This window comes from Platichthys flesus, chromosome 16 (assembly GCF_949316205.1).
Source record: "Platichthys flesus chromosome 16, fPlaFle2.1, whole genome shotgun sequence".
Classification (NCBI taxonomy): domain Eukaryota; kingdom Metazoa; phylum Chordata; class Actinopteri; order Pleuronectiformes; family Pleuronectidae; genus Platichthys; species Platichthys flesus.
The window spans coordinates 20,265,323-20,288,761 of record NC_084960.1 but is presented as its reverse complement, the minus strand read 5'-3'; the positions used below and the strand labels follow the sequence as shown (position 1 = coordinate 20,288,761).

Here is a 23,439-nt window from a genome sequence, read left to right as displayed (position 1 = left end):
AAACTGAATTACAGAACTTTCCCAACCAGACTAAAATTAAAATATTACAAATTTCCTGGAGAATATGGGCATCGATCCCACTACTTCTCGCATGCTAAGCGAGCGCTCTACCATTTGAGCTAATTCCCCATCTGCATAGCTCTCTGTAAATGACTTACTTGTCCAGTCTCCCCTGAGGGCCTGTGATGAGAGACTTCATTCATTTGCCTATGCAATGTGATCCAGTCTAGGACAGAACAACATACATGCTGAAGAGGTTGCCATGATTTGCCACAGAAGCTATTCTTACACAGGGGGATTAGCTCAAATGGTAGAGCGCTCGCTTTGCATGTGAGAAGTAGTGGGATCGATGCCCACATTCTCCACTATTGAACCATTAATTCTCCTTTGTGAGTCACATCCATTGTCTTCGACCTTAAGATGAAACTTATCGGCTACAAACACGTGTCCATAGGCTTGCTGTGGTTTCTTGAAAACCTGTCACTTCTCTTTCCAGATCCTCTTTCAGTTTTAACTTATTAGTGGGAGGCTACAGGTATTTCCACTCTCTGGCCCTTTGCATATCTTGACATTGCATGTAACCCTAATGACTCACACCATAGCGAAATGCTATACACACCTTGACCCAAGGAGCTCCACACAATACCATTTGGTGGGGGGTTAAACGACCTGCAAGTTTAAACACCAACTCTGAGTATAGGTGAAGATCCTAGAGAGATTTCATAACTGAAACCTCCCACAAGTCTTTTAGAACTAAAGAAGCCTCTTGGACGACCAGTGTAACATCTTCAAAAAAACACAAGCAAGGCCAGTGGCCTATGTATGCAGGTACAATACCAGAAAACATAAGTTAGAGTCCTGTAGTCCCCCAAATTGTTCTCCAGTAAAGAAATGATAACCAACTGTGGTCTGCACGCATGGGTTAAAATCCTGTTTTTTCAGCAATAGTTTTCTTCGTCTTCTTGTGTCCACAGCCACTTGTCACCATTGTAACATGTCTTTTAAGAGCAGGAAAAGTTTGTATTTTAGGAGATAAATTTACCTCTGAATAGGACGAGGTGGCCGAGTGTTCAAGGCGATGGACTGCTAATCCATTGTGCTCTGCACGCGTGGGTTAGAATCCCATCCTCGTCGCAGTGAAGTTTACAAGACACAAAGTTCTACTCTAATTGACTGAATCAGCTTACTCTGCTGCTTGAGATTATTATCTCAAATGCTGTATTCTCGTCACGTTTTCTGACAAAAATGTTAACCAGTTGCTCTGAATCTCTCACCAACTTGAAATGACAGATTAGAAACATATTATTGGGGAAAATATGAGCATTTAGTTAGTGTCTAAGTATGGTGATACGCCACCATGTGCTCTCAAGAAAAATGTCCTTCCTGCTTGGCGGTGGCTCTATAACTCTCTGAACCATGCTGGAAGGATGGAACTGCATTTTTCTGTATAATATCAGTCCATGGCATAAAAACAAGGAAACCCATCTTGTTTTAGAAGGGGACTATATTAAACTGAATTACAGAACTTTCCCAACCAGACTAAAATGAAGATATTACAAATTTCCTGGAGAATGTGGGCATCGATCCCACTACTTCTCGCATGCTAAGCGAGCGCTCTACCATTTGAGCTAATTCCCCATCTGCATAGCTCTCTGTAAATGACTTACTTGTCCAGTCTCCCCTGAGGGCCTGTGATGAGAGACTTCATTCATTTGCCTATGCAATGTGATCCAGTCTAGGACAGAACAACATACATGCTGAAGAGGTTGCCATGATTTGCCACAGAAGCTATTCTTACACAGGGGGATTAGCTCAAATGGTAGAGCGCTCGCTTTGCATGTGAGAGGTAGTGGGATCGATGCCCACATTCTCCACTATTGAACCATTAATTCTCCTTTGTGAGTCACATCCATTGTCTTCGACCTTAAGATGAAACTTATCGGCTGCAAACACGTGTCCATAGGCTTGCTGTGGTTTCTTGAAAACCTGTCACTTCTCTTTCCAGATCCTCTTTCAGTTTTAACTTATTAGTGGGAGGCTACAGGTATTTCCACTCTCTGGCCCTTTGCATATCTTGACATTGCGTGTAACCCTAATGACTCACACCATAGCGAAATGCTATACACACCTTGACCCAAGGAGCTCCACACAATACCATTTGGTGGGGGGTTAAACGACCTGCAAGTTTAAACACCAACTCTGAGTATAGGTGAAGATCCTAGAGAGATTTCATAACTGAAACCTCCCACAAGTCTTTTAGAACTAAAGAAGCCTCTTGGACGACCAGTGTAACATCTTCAAAAAAACACAAGCAAGGCCAGTGGCCTATGTATGCAGGTACAATACCAGAAAACATAAGTTAGAGTCCTGTAGTCCCCCAAATTGTTCTCCAGTAAAGAAATGATAACCAACTGTGGTCTGCACGCATGGGTTAAAATCCTGTTTTTTCAGCAATAGTTTTCTTCGTCTTCTTGTGTCCACAGCCACTTGTCACCATTGTAACATGTCTTTTAAGAGCAGGAAAAGTTTGTATTTTAGGAGATAAATTTACCTCTGAATAGGACGAGGTGGCCGAGTGTTCAAGGCGATGGACTGCTAATCCATTGTGCTCTGCACGCGTGGGTTCGAATCCCATCCTCGTCGCAGTGAAGTTTACAAGACACAAAGTTCTACTCTAATTGACTGAATCAGCTTACTCTGCTGCTTGAGATTATTATCTCAAATGCTGTATTCTCGTCACGTTTTCTGACAAAAATGTTAACCAGTTGCTCTGAATCTCTCACCAACTTGAAATGACAGATTAGAAACATATTATTGGGGAAAATATGAGCATTTAGTTAGTGTCTAAGTATGGTGATACGCCACCATGTGCTCTCAAGAAAAATGTCCTTCCTGCTTGGCGGTGGCTCTATAACTCTCTGAACCATGCTGGAAGGATGGAACTGCATTTTTCTGTATAATATCAGTCCATGGCATAAAAACAAGGAAACCCATCTTGTTTTTAGAAGGGGACTGTATCAAACTGAATTACAGAACTTTCCCAACCAGACTAAAATCAAGATATTACAAATTTCCTGGAGAATGTGGGCATCGATCCCACTACTTCTCGCATGCTAAGCGAGCGCTCTACCATTTGAGCTAAGTCCCCATCCGCAGAGCTCTCTGTAAATGACTTACTTGTCCAGTCTCCCCTGAGGGCCTGTGATGAGAGACTTCATTCATTTGTCTAGGCAATGTGATCCAGTCTAGGACAGAACAACATACATGCTGAAGAGGTTGCCATGATTTGCCACAGAAGCTATTCTTACACAGGGGGATTAGCTCAAATGGTAGAGCGCTCGCTTTGCATGTGAGAAGTAGTGGGATCGATGCCCACATTCTCCACTATTGAACCATTAATTCTCCTTTGTGAGTCACATCCATTGTCTTCGACCTTAAGATGAAACTTATCGGCTGCAAACACGTGTCCATAGGCTTGCTGTGGTTTCTTGAAAACCTGTCACTTCTCTTTCCAGATCCTCTTTCAGTTTTAACTTATTAGTGGGAGGCTACAGGTATTTCCACTCTCTGGCCCTTTGCATATCTTTACATTGCGTGTAACCCTAATGACTCACACCATAGCGAAATGCTATACACACCTTGACCCAAGGAGCTCCACACAATACCATTTGGTGGGGGGTTAAACGACCTGCAAGTTTAAACACCAACTCTGAGTATAGGTGAAGATCCTAGAGAGATTTCATACCTGAAACCTCCCACAAGTCTTTTAGAACTAAAGAAGCCTCTTGGACGACCAGTGTAACATCTTCAAAAAAACACAAGCAAGGCCAGTTGCCTATGTACGCAGGTACAATACCAGAAAACATAAGTTAGAGTCCTGTAGTCCCCTAAATTGTTCTCCAGTAAAGAAATGATAACCAACTGTGGTCTGCACGCATGGGTTAAAATCCATTTTTTTTCAGCAATAGTTTTCTTCTTCTTCTTGTGTCCACAGCCACTTGTCACCATTGTAACATGTCTCTTAAGAGCAGGAAAAGTTTCAATTTTAGGAGATAAATTTACCTCTGAATAGGACGAGGTGGCCGAGTGGTCAAGGCGATGGGCTGCTAATCCATTGTGCTCTGCACGCGTGGGTTCGAATCCCATCCTTGTCGCAGTGAAGTTTACAAGACACAAAGTTCTACTCTAATTGACTGAATCAGCTTACTCTGCTGCTTGAGATTATTATCTCAAATGCTGTATATTGTCACGTGTACTGACAAAAACGCTAACCAGGTGCTCTGAATCTCTCACCAACTTGAAATGACAGATTAGAAACATATTATTGGGGAAAATATCAGCATTTAGTTAGTGTCTAAGTATGGTGATACGCCACCATGTGCTCTCAAGAAAAATGTCCTTCCTACTTGGCGGTGGCTCTATAACTCTCTGAACCATGCTGGAAGGATGGAACTGCATTTTTCTGTATAATATCAGTCCATGGCATAAAAACAAGGAAACCCATCTTGTTTTAGAAGGGGACTATATCAAACTGAATTACAGAACTTTCCCAACCAGACTAAAATCAAGATATTACAAAATTCCTGGAGAATGTGGGCATCGATCTCACTACTTCTCGCATGCTAAGCGAGCGCTCTACCATTTGAGCTAATTCCCCATCTGCAGAGCTCTCTGTAAATGACTTATTTGTCCAGTCTCCCCTGAGGGCCTGTGATGAGAGACTTCATTCATTTGTCTAGGCAATGTGATCCAGTCCAGGACAGAACAACATACACGCTGAAGAGGTTGCCATGATTTGCCACAGAAACTATTCTTACACAGGGGGATTAGCTCAAATGGAAGAGCACTCGCGTTGCATGTGAGAGGTAGTGGGATCGATGCCCACATTCTCCACTATTGAACCCTTAATTCCCCTTTGTGAGTGACATCCATTGTCTTCGACCTTAAGATGAAACTTATCGGCTGCAAACACGTGTGCATAGGCTTGCTGTGGTTTCTTGAAAACCTGTCACTTCTCTTTCCAGATCCTCTTTCAGTTTTAACTTATTAGTGGGAGGCTACAGGTATTTCCACTCTCTGGCCCTTTGCATATCTTGACATTGCGTGTAACCCTAATGACTCACACCATAGCGAAATGCTATACACACCTTGACCCAAGGAGCTCCACACAATACCATTTGGTGGGGGGTTAAACGACCTGCAAGTTTAAACACCAACTCTGAGTATAGGTGAAGATCCTAGAGAGATTTCATACCTGAAACCTCCCACAAGTCTTTAAGAACTAAAGAAGCCTCTTGGACGACCAGTGTAACATCTTCAAAAAAACAGAAGCAAGGCCAGTTGCCTATGTACGCAGGTACAATACCAGAAAACATAAGTTAGATTCCTGTAGTCCCCTAAATTGTTCTCCAGTAAAGAAATGATAACCAACTGTGGTCTGCACGCATGGGTTAAAATCCAGTTTTTTCAGCAATAGTTTTCTTCTTCTTCTTGTGTCCACAGCCACTTGTCACCATTGTAACATGTCTCTTAAGAGCAGGAAAAGTTTCAATTTTAGGAGATAAATTTACCTCTGAATAGGACGAGGTGGCCCAGTGGTCAAGGCGATGGGCTGCTAATCCATTGTGCTCTGCACGCGTGGGTTCGAATCCCATCCTCGTCGCAGTGAAGTTTACAAGACACAAAGTTCTACTCTAATTGACTGAATCAGCTTACTCTGCTGCTTGAGATTATTATCTCAAATGCTGTATATTGTCACGTGTACTGACAAAAACGCTAACCAGGTGCTCTGAATCTCTCACCAACTTGAAATGACAGATTAGAAACATATTATTGGGGAAAATATGAGCATTTAGTTAGTGTCTAAGTATGGTGATACGCCACCATGTGCTCTCAAGAAAAATGTCCTTCCTACTTGGCGGTGGCTCTATAACTCTCTGAACCATGCTGGAAGGATGGAACTGCATATTTCTGTATAATATCAGTCCATGGCATAAAAACAAGGAAACCCATCTTGTTTTAGAAGGGGACTATATCAAACTGAATTACAGAACTTTCCCAATCAGACTAAAATCAAGATATTACAAATTTCCTGGAGAATGTGGGCATCGATCCCACTACTTCTCCCATGCTAAGCGAGCGCTCTACCATTTGAGCTAATTCCCCATCCGCAGCGCTCTCTGTAAATTACTTACTTGTCCAGTCTCCCCTGAGGGCCTGTGATCAGAGACTTCATTCATTTGTCTAGGCAATGTGATCCAGTCCAGGACAGAACAACATACACGCTGAAGAGGTTGCCATGATTTGCCACAGAAGATAATCTTACACAGGGGTATTAGCTCAAATGGTAGAGTGCTCCCTTTGCATGTGAGAGGTAGTGGGATCGATGCCCACATTCTCCACTATTGAACCATTCCCCTTTGTGAGTGACATCCATTGTCTTCGACCTTAAGATGAAACTTATCGGCTGCAGCCACGTGTGAATAGGCTTGCTGTTGTTTCTTGAAAACCTGTCACTTCTCTTTCCAGATCCTCTTTCAGTTTTAACTTTTTAGTGGGAGGCTACAGGTATTTCCACTCTCTGGCCCTTTGCATATCTTGACATTGCGTGTAACCCTGATGACTCACACCATAGCGAAATGCTATACACACCTTGACCCAAGGAGCTCCACACAATACCATTTGGTGGGGGGTTAAACGACCTGCAAGTTTAAACACCAGCTCTGAGTATAGGTGAAGATCCTAGAGAGATTTCATACCTGAAACCTCCCACAAGTCTTTTAGAACTAAAGAAGCCTCTTGGACGACCAGTGTAACATCTTCAAAAAAACACAAGCAAGGCCAGTTGCCTATGTACGCAGGTACAATACCAGAAAACATAAGTTAGAGTCCTGTAGTCCCCTAAATTGTTCTCCAGTAAAGAAATGATAACCAACTGTGGTCTGCACGCATGGGTTAAAATCCAGTTTTTTCAGCAATAGTTTTCTTCTTCTTCTTGTGTCCACAGCCACTTGTCACCATTGTAACATGTCTCTTAAGAGCAGGAAAAGTTTCAATTTTAGGAGATAAATTTACCTCTGAATAGGACGAGGTGGCCGAGTGGTCAAGGCGATGGACTGCTAATCCATTGTGCTCTCCACGCGTGGGTTCGAATCCCATCCTCGTCGCAGTGAAGTTTACAAGACACAAAGTTCTACTCTAATTGACTGAATCAGCTTACTCTGCTGCTTGAGATTATTATCTCAAATTCTGTATATTGTCACGTGTACTGACAAAAACGCTAACCAGGTGCTCTGAATCTCTCACCAACTTGAAATGACAGATTAGAAACATTTTATTGGGGAAAATATGAGCATTTAGTTAGTGTCTAAGTATGGTGATACGCCACCATGTGCTTTCAAGAAAAATGTCCTTCCTACTTGGCGGTGGCTCTATAACTCTCTGAACCATGCTGGAATGATGGAACTGCATTTTTCTGTATAATATCAGTCCATGGCATAAAAACAAGGAAACCCATCTTGTTTTAGAAGGGGACTATATCAAACTGAATTACAGAACTTTCCCAACCAGCCTAAAATCAAGATATTACAAATTTCCTGGAGAATGTGGGCATCGATCCCACTACTTCTCGCATGCTGAGCGAGCGCTCTACCATTTGAGCTAATTCCCCATCTGCAGAGCTCTCTGTAAATGACTTATTTGTCCAGTCTCCCCTGAGGGCCTGTGATGAGAGACTTCATTCATTTGTCTAGGCAATGTGATCCAGTCCAGGACAGAACAACATACACGCTGAAGAGGTTGCCATGATTTGCCACAGAAACTATTCTTACACAGGGGGATTAGCTCAAATGGAAGAGCACTCGCTTTGCATGTGAGAGGTAGTGGGATCGATGCCCACATTCTCCACTATTGAACCCTTAATTCCCCTTTGTGAGTGACATCCATTGTCTTCGACCTTAAGATGAAACTTATCGGCTGCAAACACGTGTGCATAGGCTTGCTGTGGTTTCTTGAAAACCTGTCACTTCTCTTTCCAGATCCTCTTTCAGTTTTAACTTATTAGTGGGAGGCTACAGGTATTTCCACTCTCTGGCCCTTTGCATATCTTGACATTGCGTGTAACCCTAATGACTCACACCATAGCGAAATGCTATACACACCTTGACCCAAGGAGCTCCACACAATACCATTTGGTGGGGGGTTAAACAACCTGCAAGTTTAAACACCAGCTCTGAGTATAGGTGAAGATCCTAGAGAGATTTCATACCTGAAACCTCCCACAAGTCTTTTAGAACTAAAGAAGCCTCTTGGACGACCAGTGTAACATCTTCAAAAAAACACAAGCAAGGCCAGTTGCCTATGTACGCAGGTACAATACCAGAAAACATAAGTTAGAGTCCTGTAGTCCCCTAAATTGTTCTCCAGTAAAGAAATGATAACCAACTGTGGTCTGCACGCTTGGGTTGAAATCCAGTTTTTTCAGCAATAGTTTTCTTCTTCTTCTTGTGTCCACAGCCACTTGTCACCATTGTAACATGTCTCTTAAGAGCAGGAAAAGTTTGAATTTTAGGAGATAAATTTACCTCTGAATAGGATGAGGTTGCCGAGTGGTCAAGGCGATGTACTGCTAATCCATTGTGCTCTGCACGCGTGGGTTCGAATCCCATCCTTGTCGCAGTGAAGTTTACAAGACACAAAGTTCTACTCTAATTGACTGAATCAGCTTACTCTGCTGCTTGAGATTATTATCTCAAATGCTGTATTCTCGTCACGTGTACTGACAAAAACGCTAACCAGGTGCTCTGAATCTCTCAACAACCTGAAATGACTAATTAGAAACATATTATTGGGGAAAATATGAGCATTTAGTTAGTGTCTAAGTATGGTGATACGCCACCATGTGCTCTCAAGAAAAATGTCCTTCCTACTTGGCGGTGGCTCTATAACTCTCTGAACCATGCTGGAAGGATGGAACTGCATTTTTCTGTATAATATCAGTCCTTGGCATAAAAACAAGGAAACCCATCTTGTTTTAGAAGGGGACTATATCAAACTGAATTACAGAACTTTCCCAACCAGACTAAAATGAAGATATTACAAATTTCCTGGAGAACGTGGGCATCGATCCCACTACTTCTCGCATGCTAAGCGAGCGCTCTACCATTTGAGCTAATTCCCCATCCGCAGCTCTCTCTGTAAATGACTTATTTGTCCAGTCTCCCCTGAGGGCCTGTGATCAGAGACTTCACTCATTTGTCTAGGCAATGTGATCCAGTCCAGGACAGAACAACATACACGCTGAAGAGGTTGCCATGATTTGCCACAGAAGCTATTCTTACACAGGGGGATTATCTCAAATGGTAGAGCACTCGCTTTGCATGTGAGAGGTAGTGGGATCGATGCCCACATTCTCCACTATTGAACCATTAATTCTCCTTTGTGAGTCACATCCATTGTCTTCGACCTTAAGATGAAACTTATCGGCTGCAAACACGTGTCCATAGGCTTGCTGTGGTTTCTTGAAAACCTGTCACTTCTCTTTCCAGATCCTCTTTCAGTTTTAACTTATTAGTGGGAGGCTACAGGTATTTCCACTCTCTGGCCCTTTGCATATCTTGACATTGCGTGTAACCCTAATGACTCACACCATAGCGAAATGCTATACACACCTTGACCCAAGGAGCTCCACACAATACCATTTGGTGGGGGGTTAAACGACCTGCAAGTTTAAACACCAACTCTGAGTATAGGTGAAGATCCTAGAGAGATTTCATACCTGAAACCTCCCACAAGTCTTTTAGAACTAAAGAAGCCTCTTGGACGACCAGTGGAACATCTTCAAAAAAACACAAGCAAGGCCAGTTGCCTATGTATGCAGGTACAATACCAGAAAACATAAGTTAGAGTCCTGTAGTCCCCCAAATTGTTCTCCAGTAAAGAAATGATAACCAACTGTGGTCTGCACGCATGGGTTAAAATCCTGTTTTTTCAGCAATAGTTTTCTTCGTCTTCTTGTGTCCACAGCCACTTGTCACCATTGTAACATGTCTTTTAAGAGCAGGAAAAGTTTGTATTTTAGGAGATAAATTTACCTCTGAATAGGACGAGGTGGCCGAGTGTTCAAGGCGATGGACTGCTAATCCATTGTGCTCTGCACGCGTGGGTTCGAATCCCATCCTCGTCGCAGTGAAGTTTACAAGACACAAAGTTCTACTCTAATTGACTGAATCAGCTTACTCTGCTGCTTGAGATTATTATCTCAAATTCTGTATATTGTCACGTGTACTGACAAAAACGCTAACCAGGTGCTCTGAATCTCTCACCAACTTGAAATGACAGATTAGAAACATTTTATTGGGGAAAATATGAGCATTTAGTTAGTGTCTAAGTATGGTGATACGCCACCATGTGCTTTCAAGAAAAATGTCCTTCCTACTTGGCGGTGGCTCTATAACTCTCTGAACCATGCTGGAATGATGGAACTGCATTTTTCTGTATAATATCAGTCCATGGCATAAAAACAAGGAAACCCATCTTGTTTTAGAAGGGGACTATATCAAACTGAATTACAGAACTTTCCCAACCAGCCTAAAATCAAGATATTACAAATTTCCTGGAGAATGTGGGCATCGATCCCACTACTTCTCGCATGCTGAGCGAGCGCTCTACCATTTGAGCTAATTCCCCATCTGCAGAGCTCTCTGTAAATGACTTATTTGTCCAGTCTCCCCTGAGGGCCTGTGATGAGAGACTTCATTCATTTGTCTAGGCAATGTGATCCAGTCCAGGACAGAACAACATACACGCTGAAGAGGTTGCCATGATTTGCCACAGAAACTATTCTTACACAGGGGGATTAGCTCAAATGGAAGAGCACTCGCTTTGCATGTGAGAGGTAGTGGGATCGATGCCCACATTCTCCACTATTGAACCCTTAATTCCCCTTTGTGAGTGACATCCATTGTCTTCGACCTTAAGATGAAACTTATCGGCTGCAAACACGTGTGCATAGGCTTGCTGTGGTTTCTTGAAAACCTGTCACTTCTCTTTCCAGATCCTCTTTCAGTTTTAACTTATTAGTGGGAGGCTACAGGTATTTCCACTCTCTGGCCCTTTGCATATCTTGACATTGCGTGTAACCCTAATGACTCACACCATAGCGAAATGCTATACACACCTTGACCCAAGGAGCTCCACACAATACCATTTGGTGGGGGGTTAAACAACCTGCAAGTTTAAACACCAGCTCTGAGTATAGGTGAAGATCCTAGAGAGATTTCATACCTGAAACCTCCCACAAGTCTTTTAGAACTAAAGAAGCCTCTTGGACGACCAGTGTAACATCTTCAAAAAAACACAAGCAAGGCCAGTTGCCTATGTACGCAGGTACAATACCAGAAAACATAAGTTAGAGTCCTGTAGTCCCCTAAATTGTTCTCCAGTAAAGAAATGATAACCAACTGTGGTCTGCACGCTTGGGTTGAAATCCAGTTTTTTCAGCAATAGTTTTCTTCTTCTTCTTGTGTCCACAGCCACTTGTCACCATTGTAACATGTCTCTTAAGAGCAGGAAAAGTTTGAATTTTAGGAGATAAATTTACCTCTGAATAGGATGAGGTTGCCGAGTGGTCAAGGCGATGTAATGCTAATCCATTGTGCTCTGCACGCGTGGGTTCGAATCCCATCCTTGTCGCAGTGAAGTTTACAAGACACAAAGTTCTACTCTAATTGACTGAATCAGCTTACTCTGCTGCTTGAGATTATTATCTCAAATGCTGTATTCTCGTCACGTGTACTGACAAAAACGCTAACCAGGTGCTCTGAATCTCTCAACAACCTGAAATGACTAATTAGAAACATATTATTGGGGAAAATATGAGCATTTAGTTAGTGTCTAAGTATGGTGATACGCCACCATGTGCTCTCAAGAAAAATGTCCTTCCTACTTGGCGGTGGCTCTATAACTCTCTGAACCATGCTGGAAGGATGGAACTGCATTTTTCTGTATAATATCAGTCCTTGGCATAAAAACAAGGAAACCCATCTTGTTTTAGAAGGGGACTATATCAAACTGAATTACAGAACTTTCCCAACCAGACTAAAATGAAGATATTACAAATTTCCTGGAGAACGTGGGCATCGATCCCACTACTTCTCGCATGCTAAGCGAGCGCTCTACCATTTGAGCTAATTCCCCATCCGCAGCTCTCTCTGTAAATGACTTATTTGTCCAGTCTCCCCTGAGGGCCTGTGATCAGAGACTTCACTCATTTGTCTAGGCAATGTGATCCAGTCCAGGACAGAACAACATACACGCTGAAGAGGTTGCCATGATTTGCCACAGAAGCTATTCTTACACAGGGGGATTATCTCAAATGGTAGAGCACTCGCTTTGCATGTGAGAGGTAGTGGGATCGATGCCCACATTCTCCACTATTGAACCATTAATTCTCCTTTGTGAGTCACATCCATTGTCTTCGACCTTAAGATGAAACTTATCGGCTGCAAACACGTGTCCATAGGCTTGCTGTGGTTTCTTGAAAACCTGTCACTTCTCTTTCCAGATCCTCTTTCAGTTTTAACTTATTAGTGGGAGGCTACAGGTATTTCCACTCTCTGGCCCTTTGCATATCTTGACATTGCGTGTAACCCTAATGACTCACACCATAGCGAAATGCTATACACACCTTGACCCAAGGAGCTCCACACAATACCATTTGGTGGGGGGTTAAACGACCTGCAAGTTTAAACACCAACTCTGAGTATAGGTGAAGATCCTAGAGAGATTTCATACCTGAAACCTCCCACAAGTCTTTTAGAACTAAAGAAGCCTCTTGGACGACCAGTGGAACATCTTCAAAAAAACACAAGCAAGGCCAGTTGCCTATGTATGCAGGTACAATACCAGAAAACATAAGTTAGAGTCCTGTAGTCCCCCAAATTGTTCTCCAGTAAAGAAATGATAACCAACTGTGGTCTGCACGCATGGGTTAAAATCCTGTTTTTTCAGCAATAGTTTTCTTCGTCTTCTTGTGTCCACAGCCACTTGTCACCATTGTAACATGTCTTTTAAGAGCAGGAAAAGTTTGTATTTTAGGAGATAAATTTACCTCTGAATAGGACGAGGTGGCCGAGTGTTCAAGGCGATGGACTGCTAATCCATTGTGCTCTGCACGCGTGGGTTCGAATCCCATCCTCGTCGCAGTGAAGTTTACAAGACACAAAGTTCTACTCTAATTGACTGAATCAGCTTACTCTGCTGCTTGAGATTATTATCTCAAATGCTGTATTCTCGTCACGTTTTCTGACAAAAATGTTAACCAGTTGCTCTGAATCTCTCACCAACTTGAAATGACAGATTAGAAACATATTATTGGGGAAAATATGAGCATTTAGTTAGTGTCTAAGTATGGTGATACGCCACCATGTGCTCTCAAGAAAAATGTCCTTCCTGCTTGGCGGTGGCTCTATAACTCTCTGAACCATGCTGGAAGGATGGAACTGCATTTTTCTGTATAATATCAGTCCATGGCATAAAAACAAGGAAACCCATCTTGTTTTAGAAGGGGACTATATTAAACTGAATTACAGAACTTTCCCAACCAGACTAAAATTAAGATATTACAAATTTCCTGGAGAATGTGGGCATCGATCCCACTACTTCTCGCATGCTAAGCGAGCGCTCTACCATTTGAGCTAATTCCCCATCTGCATAGCTCTCTGTAAATGACTTACTTGTCCAGTCTCCCCTGAGGGCCTGTGATGAGAGACTTCATTCATTTGCCTATGCAATGTGATCCAGTCTAGGACAGAACAACATACATGCTGAAGAGGTTGCCATGATTTGCCACAGAAGCTATTCTTACACAGGGGGATTAGCTCAAATGGTAGAGCGCTCGCTTTGCATGTGAGAGGTAGTGGGATCGATGCCCACATTCTCCACTATTGAACCATTAATTCTCCTTTGTGAGTCACATCCATTGTCTTCGACCTTAAGATGAAACTTATCGGCTGCAAACACGTGTCCATAGGCTTGCTGTGGTTTCTTGAAAACCTGTCACTTCTCTTTCCAGATCCTCTTTCAGTTTTAACTTATTAGTGGGAGGCTACAGGTATTTCCACTCTCTGGCCCTTTGCATATCTTGACATTGCATGTAACCCTAATGGCTCACACCATAGCGAAATGCTATACACACCTTGACCCAAGGAGCTCCACACAATACCATTTGGTGGGGGGTTAAACGACCTGCAAGTTTAAACACCAACTCTGAGTATAGGTGAAGATCCTAGAGAGATTTCATAACTGAAACCTCCCACAAGTCTTTTAGAACTAAAGAAGCCTCTTGGACGACCAGTGTAACATCTTCAAAAAAACACAAGCAAGGCCAGTTGCCTATGTATGCAGGTACAATACCAGAAAACATAAGTTAGAGTCCTGTAGTCCCCCAAATTGTTCTCCAGTAAAGAAATGATAACCAACTGTGGTCTGCACGCATGGGTTAAAATCCTGTTTTTTCAGCAATAGTTTTCTTCGTCTTCTTGTGTCCACAGCCACTTGTCACCATTGTAACATGTCTTTTAAGAGCAGGAAAAGTTTGTGTTTTAGGAGATAAATTTACCTCTGAATAGGACGAGGTGGCCGAGTGTTCAAGGCGATGGACTGCTAATCCATTGTGCTCTGCACGCGTGGGTTCGAATCCCATCCTCGTCGCAGTGAAGTTTACAAGACACAAAGTTCTACTCTAATTGACTGAATCAGCTTACTCTGCTGCTTGAGATTATTATCTCAAATGCTGTATTCTCGTCACGTTTTCTGACAAAAATGTTAACCAGTTGCTCTGAATCTCTCACCAACTTGAAATGACAGATTAGAAACATATTATTGGGGAATATATGAGCATTTAGTTAGTGTCTAAGTATGGTGATACGCCACCATGTGCTCTCAAGAAAAATGTCCTTCCTGCTTGGCGGTGGCTCTATAACTCTCTGAACCATGCTGGAAGGATGGAACTGCATTTTTCTGTATAATATCAGTCCATGGCATAAAAACAAGGAAACCCATCTTGTTTTAGAAGGGGACTATATTAAACTGAATTACAGAACTTTCCCAACCAGACTAAAATGAAGATATTACAAATTTCCTGGAGAATGTGGGCATCGATCCCACTACTTCTCGCATGCTAAGCGAGCGCTCTACCATTTGAGCTAATTCCCCATCTGCATAGCTCTCTGTAAATGACTTACTTGTCCAGTCTCCCCTGAGGGCCTGTGATGAGAGACTTCATTCATTTGCCTATGCAATGTGATCCAGTCTAGGACAGAACAACATACATGCTGAAGAGGTTGCCATGATTTGCCACAGAAGCTATTCTTACACAGGGGGATTAGCTCAAATGGTAGAGCGCTCGCTTTGCATGTGAGAGGTAGTGGGATCGATGCCCACATTCTCCACTATTGAACCATTAATTCTCCTTTGTGAGTCACATCCATTGTCTTCGACCTTAAGATGAAACTTATCGGCTGCAAACACGTGTCCATAGGCTTGCTGTGGTTTCTTGAAAACCTGTCACTTCTCTTTCCAGATCCTCTTTCAGTTTTAACTTATTAGTGGGAGGCTACAGGTATTTCCACTCTCTGGCCCTTTGCATATCTTGACATTGCGTGTAACCCTAATGACTCACACCATAGCGAAATGCTATACACACCTTGACCCAAGGAGCTCCACACAATACCATTTGGTGGGGGGTTAAACGACCTGCAAGTTTAAACACCAACTCTGAGTATAGGTGAAGATCCTAGAGAGATTTCATAACTGAAACCTCCCACAAGTCTTTTAGAACTAAAGAAGCCTCTTGGACGACCAGTGTAACATCTTCAAAAAAACACAAGCAAGGCCAGTGGCCTATGTATGCAGGTACAATACCAGAAAACATAAGTTAGAGTCCTGTAGTCCCCCAAATTGTTCTCCAGTAAAGAAATGATAACCAACTGTGGTCTGCACGCATGGGTTAAAATCCTGTTTTTTCAGCAATAGTTTTCTTCGTCTTCTTGTGTCCACAGCCACTTGTCACCATTGTAACATGTCTTTTAAGAGCAGGAAAAGTTTGTATTTTAGGAGATAAATTTACCTCTGAATAGGACGAGGTGGCCGAGTGTTCAAGGCGATGGACTGCTAATCCATTGTGCTCTGCACGCGTGGGTTCGAATCCCATCCTCGTCGCAGTGAAGTTTACAAGACACAAAGTTCTACTCTAATTGACTGAATCAGCTTACTCTGCTGCTTGAGATTATTATCTCAAATGCTGTATTCTCGTCACGTTTTCTGACAAAAATGTTAACCAGTTGCTCTGAATCTCTCACCAACTTGAAATGACAGATTAGAAACATATTATTGGGGAAAATATGAGCATTTAGTTAGTGTCTAAGTATGGTGATACGCCACCATGTGCTCTCAAGAAAAATGTCCTTCCTGCTTGGCGGTGGCTCTATAACTCTCTGAACCATGCTGGAAGGATGGAACTGCATTTTTCTGTATAATATCAGTCCATGGCATAAAAACAAGGAAACCCATCTTGTTTTTAGAAGGGGACTGTATCAAACTGAATTACAGAACTTTCCCAACCAGACTAAAATCAAGATATTACAAATTTCCTGGAGAATGTGGGCATCGATCCCACTACTTCTCGCATGCTAAGCGAGCGCTCTACCATTTGAGCTAAGTCCCCATCCGCAGAGCTCTCTGTAAATGACTTACTTGTCCAGTCTCCCCTGAGGGCCTGTGATGAGAGACTTCATTCATTTGTCTAGGCAATGTGATCCAGTCTAGGACAGAACAACATACATGCTGAAGAGGTTGCCATGATTTGCCACAGAAGCTATTCTTACACAGGGGGATTAGCTCAAATGGTAGAGCGCTCGCTTTGCATGTGAGAAGTAGTGGGATCGATGCCCACATTCTCCACTATTGAACCATTAATTCTCCTTTGTGAGTCACATCCATTGTCTTCGACCTTAAGATGAAACTTATCGGCTGCAAACACGTGTCCATAGGCTTGCTGTGGTTTCTTGAAAACCTGTCACTTCTCTTTCCAGATCCTCTTTCAGTTTTAACTTATTAGTGGGAGGCTACAGGTATTTCCACTCTCTGGCCCTTTGCATATCTTTACATTGCGTGTAACCCTAATGACTCACACCATAGCGAAATGCTATACACACCTTGACCCAAGGAGCTCCACACAATACCATTTGGTGGGGGGTTAAACGACCTGCAAGTTTAAACACCAACTCTGAGTATAGGTGAAGATCCTAGAGAGATTTCATACCTGAAACCTCCCACAAGTCTTTTAGAACTAAAGAAGCCTCTTGGACGACCAGTGTAACATCTTCAAAAAAACACAAGCAAGGCCAGTTGCCTATGTACGCAGGTACAATACCAGAAAACATAAGTTAGAGTCCTGTAGTCCCCTAAATTGTTCTCCAGTAAAGAAATGATAACCAACTGTGGTCTGCACGCATGGGTTAAAATCCATTTTTTTTCAGCAATAGTTTTCTTCTTCTTCTTGTGTCCACAGCCACTTGTCACCATTGTAACATGTCTCTTAAGAGCAGGAAAAGTTTCAATTTTAGGAGATAAATTTACCTCTGAATAGGACGAGGTGGCCGAGTGGTCAAGGCGATGGGCTGCTAATCCATTGTGCTCTGCACGCGTGGGTTCGAATCCCATCCTTGTCGCAGTGAAGTTTACAAGACACAAAGTTCTACTCTAATTGACTGAATCAGCTTACTCTGCTGCTTGAGATTATTATCTCAAATGCTGTATATTGTCACGTGTACTGACAAAAACGCTAACCAGGTGCTCTGAATCTCTCACCAACTTGAAATGACAGATTAGAAACATATTATTGGGGAAAATATCAGCATTTAGTTAGTGTCTAAGTATGGTGATACGCCACCATGTGCTCTCAAGAAAAATGTCCTTCCTACTTGGCGGTGGCTCTATAACTCTCTGAACCATGCTGGAAGGATGGAACTGCATTTTTCTGTATAATATCAGTCCATGGCATAAAAACAAGGAAACCCATCTTGTTTTAGAAGGGGACTATATCAAACTGAATTACAGAACTTTCCCAACCAGACTAAAATCAAGATATTACAAAATTCCTGGAGAATGTGGGCATCGATCTCACTACTTCTCGCATGCTAAGCGAGCGCTCTACCATTTGAGCTAATTCCCAATCCGCAGAGCTCTCTGTAAATTACTTACTTGTCCAGTCTCCCCTGAGGGCCTGCGATGAGAGACTTCATTCATTTGTCTAGGCAATGTGATCCAGTGTAGGACAGAACAACATACACGCTGAAGAGGTTGCCATGATTTGCCACAGAAACTATTCTTACACAGGGGGATTAGCTCAAATGGTAGAGCGCTCGCTTTGCATGTGAGAGGTAGTGGGATCGATGCCCACATTCTCCACTATTGAACCATTCCCCTTTGTGAGTGACATCCATTGTCTTCGACCTTAAGATGAAACTTATCGGCTGCAGCCACGTGTGAATAGGCTTGCTGTGGTTTCTTGAAAACCTGTCACTTCTCTTTCCAGATCCTCTTTCAGTTTTAACTTATTAGTGGGAGGCTACAGGTATTTCCACTCTCTGGCCCTTTGCATATCTTTACATTGCGTGTAACCCTAATGACTCACACCATAGCGAAATGCTATACACACCTTGACCCAAGGAGCTCCACAAAATACCATTTGGTGGGGGGTTAAACGACCTGCAAGTTTAAACACCAACTCTGAGTATAGGTGAAGATCCTAGAGAGATTTCATACCTGAAACCTCCCACAAGTCTTTTAGAACTAAAGAAGCCTCTTGGACGACCAGTGTAACATCTTCAAAAAAACACAAGCAAGGCCAGTTGCCTATGTACGCAGGTACAATACCAGAAAACATAAATTAGAGTCCTGTAGTCCCCTAAATTGTTCTCCAGTAAAGAAATGATAACCAACTGTGGTCTGCACGCATGGGTTAAAATCCAGTTTTTTCAGCAATAGTTTTCTTCTTCTTCTTGTGTCCACAGCCACTTGTCACCATTGTAACATGTCTCTTAAGAGCAGGAAAAGTTTCAATTTTAGGAGATAAATTTACCTCTGAATAGGACGAGGTGGCCGAGTGGTCAAGGCGATGGGCTGCTAATCCATTGTGCTCTGCACGCGTGGGTTCGAATCCCATCCTTGTCGCAGTGAAGTTTACAAGACACAAAGTTCTACTCTAATTGACTGAATCAGCTTACTCTGCTGCTTGAGATTATTATCTCAAATGCTGTATTCTCGTCACGTGTACTGACAAAAACCCTAACCAGCTGCTCTGAATCTCTCACCAACTTGAAATGACAGATTAGAAACATATTATTGGGGAAAATATGAGCATTTAGTTAGTGTCTAAGTATGGTGATACGCCACCATGTGCTCTCAAGAAAAATGTCCTTCCTACTTGGCGGTGGCTCTATAACTCTCTGAAACAAGCAGGAAGGATGGAACTGCATTTTTCTGCATAATATCAGTCCATGGCATAAAAACAAGGAAACCCATCTTGTTTTAGAAGGGGACTATATCAAACTGAATTACAGAACTTTCCCAACCAGCCTAAAATCAAGATATTACAAATTTCCTGGAGAATGTGGGCATCGATCCCACTACTTCTCGCATGCTGAGCGAGCGCTCTACCATTTGAGCTAATTCCCCATCTGCAGAGCTCTCTGTAAATGACTTATTTGTCCAGTCTCCCCTGAGGGCCTGTGATGAGAGACTTCATTCATTTGTCTAGGCAATGTGATCCAGTCCAGGACAGAACAACATACACGCTGAAGAGGTTGCCATGATTTGCCACAGAAACTATTCTTACACAGGGGGATTAGCTCAAATGGAAGAGCACTCGCGTTGCATGTGAGAGGTAGTGGGATCGATGCCCACATTCTCCACTATTGAACCCTTAATTCCCCTTTGTGAGTGACATCCATTGTCTTCGACCTTAAGATGAAACTTATCGGCTGCAAACACGTGTGCATAGGCTTGCTGTGGTTTCTTGAAAACCTGTCACTTCTCTTTCCAGATCCTCTTTCAGTTTTAACTTATTAGTGGGAGGCTACAGGTATTTCCACTCTCTGGCCCTTTGCATATCTTGACATTGCGTGTAACCCTAATGACTCACACCATAGCGAAATGCTATACACACCTTGACCCAAGGAGCTCCACACAATACCATTTGGTGGGGGGTTAAACGACCTGCAAGTTTAAACACCAACTCTGAGTATAGGTGAAGATCCTAGAGAGATTTCATACCTGAAACCTCCCACAAGTCTTTAAGAACTAAAGAAGCCTCTTGGACGACCAGTGTAACATCTTCAAAAAAACAGAAGCAAGGCCAGTTGCCTATGTACGCAGGTACAATACCAGAAAACATAAGTTAGATTCCTGTAGTCCCCTAAATTGTTCTCCAGTAAAGAAATGATAACCAACTGTGGTCTGCACGCATGGGTTAAAATCCAGTTTTTTCAGCAATAGTTTTCTTCTTCTTCTTGTGTCCACAGCCACTTGTCACCATTGTAACATGTCTCTTAAGAGCAGGAAAAGTTTCAATTTTAGGAGATAAATTTACCTCTGAATAGGACGAGGTGGCCCAGTGGTCAAGGCGATGGGCTGCTAATCCATTGTGCTCTGCACGCGTGGGTTCGAATCCCATCCTCGTCGCAGTGAAGTTTACAAGACACAAAGTTCTACTCTAATTGACTGAATCAGCTTACTCTGCTGCTTGAGATTATTATCTCAAATGCTGTATATTGTCACGTGTACTGACAAAAACGCTAACCAGGTGCTCTGAATCTCTCACCAACTTGAAATGACAGATTAGAAACATATTATTGGGGAAAATATGAGCATTTAGTTAGTGTCTAAGTATGGTGATACGCCACCATGTGCTCTCAAGAAAAATGTCCTTCCTACTTGGCGGTGGCTCTATAACTCTCTGAACCATGCTGGAAGGATGGAACTGCATATTTCTGTATAATATCAGTCCATGGCATAAAAACAAGGAAACCCATCTTGTTTTAGAAGGGGACTATATCAAACTGAATTACAGAACTTTCCCAATCAGACTAAAATCAAGATATTACAAATTTCCTGGAGAATGTGGGCATCGATCCCACTACTTCTCCCATGCTAAGCGAGCGCTCTACCATTTGAGCTAATTCCCCATCCGCAGCGCTCTCTGTAAATTACTTACTTGTCCAGTCTCCCCTGAGGGCCTGTGATCAGAGACTTCATTCATTTGTCTAGGCAATGTGATCCAGTCCAGGACAGAACAACATACACGCTGAAGAGGTTGCCATGATTTGCCACAGAAGATAATCTTACACAGGGGTATTAGCTCAAATGGTAGAGTGCTCCCTTTGCATGTGAGAGGTAGTGGGATCGATGCCCACATTCTCCACTATTGAACCATTCCCCTTTGTGAGTGACATCCATTGTCTTCGACCTTAAGATGAAACTTATCGGCTGCAGCCACGTGTGAATAGGCTTGCTGTTGTTTCTTGAAAACCTGTCACTTCTCTTTCCAGATCCTCTTTCAGTTTTAACTTTTTAGTGGGAGGCTACAGGTATTTCCACTCTCTGGCCCTTTGCATATCTTGACATTGCGTGTAACCCTGATGACTCACACCATAGCGAAATGCTATACACACCTTGACCCAAGGAGCTCCACACAATACCATTTGGTGGGGGGTTAAACGACCTGCAAGTTTAAACACCAGCTCTGAGTATAGGTGAAGATCCTAGAGAGATTTCATACCTGAAACCTCCCACAAGTCTTTTAGAACTAAAGAAGCCTCTTGGACGACCAGTGTAACATCTTCAAAAAAACACAAGCAAGGCCAGTTGCCTATGTACGCAGGTACAATACCAGAAAACATAAGTTAGAGTCCTGTAGTCCCCTAAATTGTTCTCCAGTAAAGAAATGATAACCAACTGTGGTCTGCACGCATGGGTTAAAATCCAGTTTTTTCAGCAATAGTTTTCTTCTTCTTCTTGTGTCCACAGCCACTTGTCACCATTGTAACATGTCTCTTAAGAGCAGGAAAAGTTTCAATTTTAGGAGATAAATTTACCTCTGAATAGGACGAGGTGGCCGAGTGGTCAAGGCGATGGACTGCTAATCCATTGTGCTCTCCACGCGTGGGTTCGAATCCCATCCTCGTCGCAGTGAAGTTTACAAGACACAAAGTTCTACTCTAATTGACTGAATCAGCTTACTCTGCTGCTTGAGATTATTATCTCAAATTCTGTATATTGTCACGTGTACTGACAAAAACGCTAACCAGGTGCTCTGAATCTCTCACCAACTTGAAATGACAGATTAGAAACATTTTATTGGGGAAAATATGAGCATTTAGTTAGTGTCTAAGTATGGTGATACGCCACCATGTGCTTTCAAGAAAAATGTCCTTCCTACTTGGCGGTGGCTCTATAACTCTCTGAACCATGCTGGAATGATGGAACTGCATTTTTCTGTATAATATCAGTCCATGGCATAAAAACAAGGAAACCCATCTTGTTTTAGAAGGGGACTATATCAAACTGAATTACAGAACTTTCCCAACCAGCCTAAAATCAAGATATTACAAATTTCCTGGAGAATGTGGGCATCGATCCCACTACTTCTCGCATGCTGAGCGAGCGCTCTACCATTTGAGCTAATTCCCCATCTGCAGAGCTCTCTGTAAATGACTTATTTGTCCAGTCTCCCCTGAGGGCCTGTGATGAGAGACTTCATTCATTTGTCTAGGCAATGTGATCCAGTCCAGGACAGAACAACATACACGCTGAAGAGGTTGCCATGATTTGCCACAGAAACTATTCTTACACAGGGGGATTAGCTCAAATGGAAGAGCACTCGCTTTGCATGTGAGAGGTAGTGGGATCGATGCCCACATTCTCCACTATTGAACCCTTAATTCCCCTTTGTGAGTGACATCCATTGTCTTCGACCTTAAGATGAAACTTATCGGCTGCAAACACGTGTGCATAGGCTTGCTGTGGTTTCTTGAAAACCTGTCACTTCTCTTTCCAGATCCTCTTTCAGTTTTAACTTATTAGTGGGAGGCTACAGGTATTTCCACTCTCTGGCCCTTTGCATATCTTGACATTGCGTGTAACCCTAATGACTCACACCATAGCGAAATGCTATACACACCTTGACCCAAGGAGCTCCACACAATACCATTTGGTGGGGGGTTAAACAACCTGCAAGTTTAAACACCAGCTCTGAGTATAGGTGAAGATCCTAGAGAGATTTCATACCTGAAACCTCCCACAAGTCTTTTAGAACTAAAGAAGCCTCTTGGACGACCAGTGTAACATCTTCAAAAAAACACAAGCAAGGCCAGTTGCCTA

General features: G+C 42.7%; 3 non-coding genes across 3 annotated transcripts; all 3 read left to right on the top strand.

Moving 5' to 3' along the window:
• The first annotated feature begins 17,647 nt into the window (after nt 1-17,647).
• trnas-gcu (transfer RNA serine (anticodon GCU)) lies at nt 17,648-17,729 on the top strand. Its single transcript has one exon. It is a non-coding gene; the product is annotated as a tRNA-Ser (tRNA).
• A 1,422-nt stretch (nt 17,730-19,151) lies between these two features.
• trnas-gcu (transfer RNA serine (anticodon GCU)) lies at nt 19,152-19,233 on the top strand. The gene has a single exon. It is a non-coding gene; the product is annotated as a tRNA-Ser (tRNA).
• Nucleotides 19,234-20,660: 1,427 nt separating this feature from the next.
• On the top strand, nt 20,661-20,742 carry trnas-gcu (transfer RNA serine (anticodon GCU)). Its single transcript has one exon. It is a non-coding gene; the product is annotated as a tRNA-Ser (tRNA).
• The last annotated feature ends 2,697 nt before the right edge of the window (nt 20,743-23,439 follow it).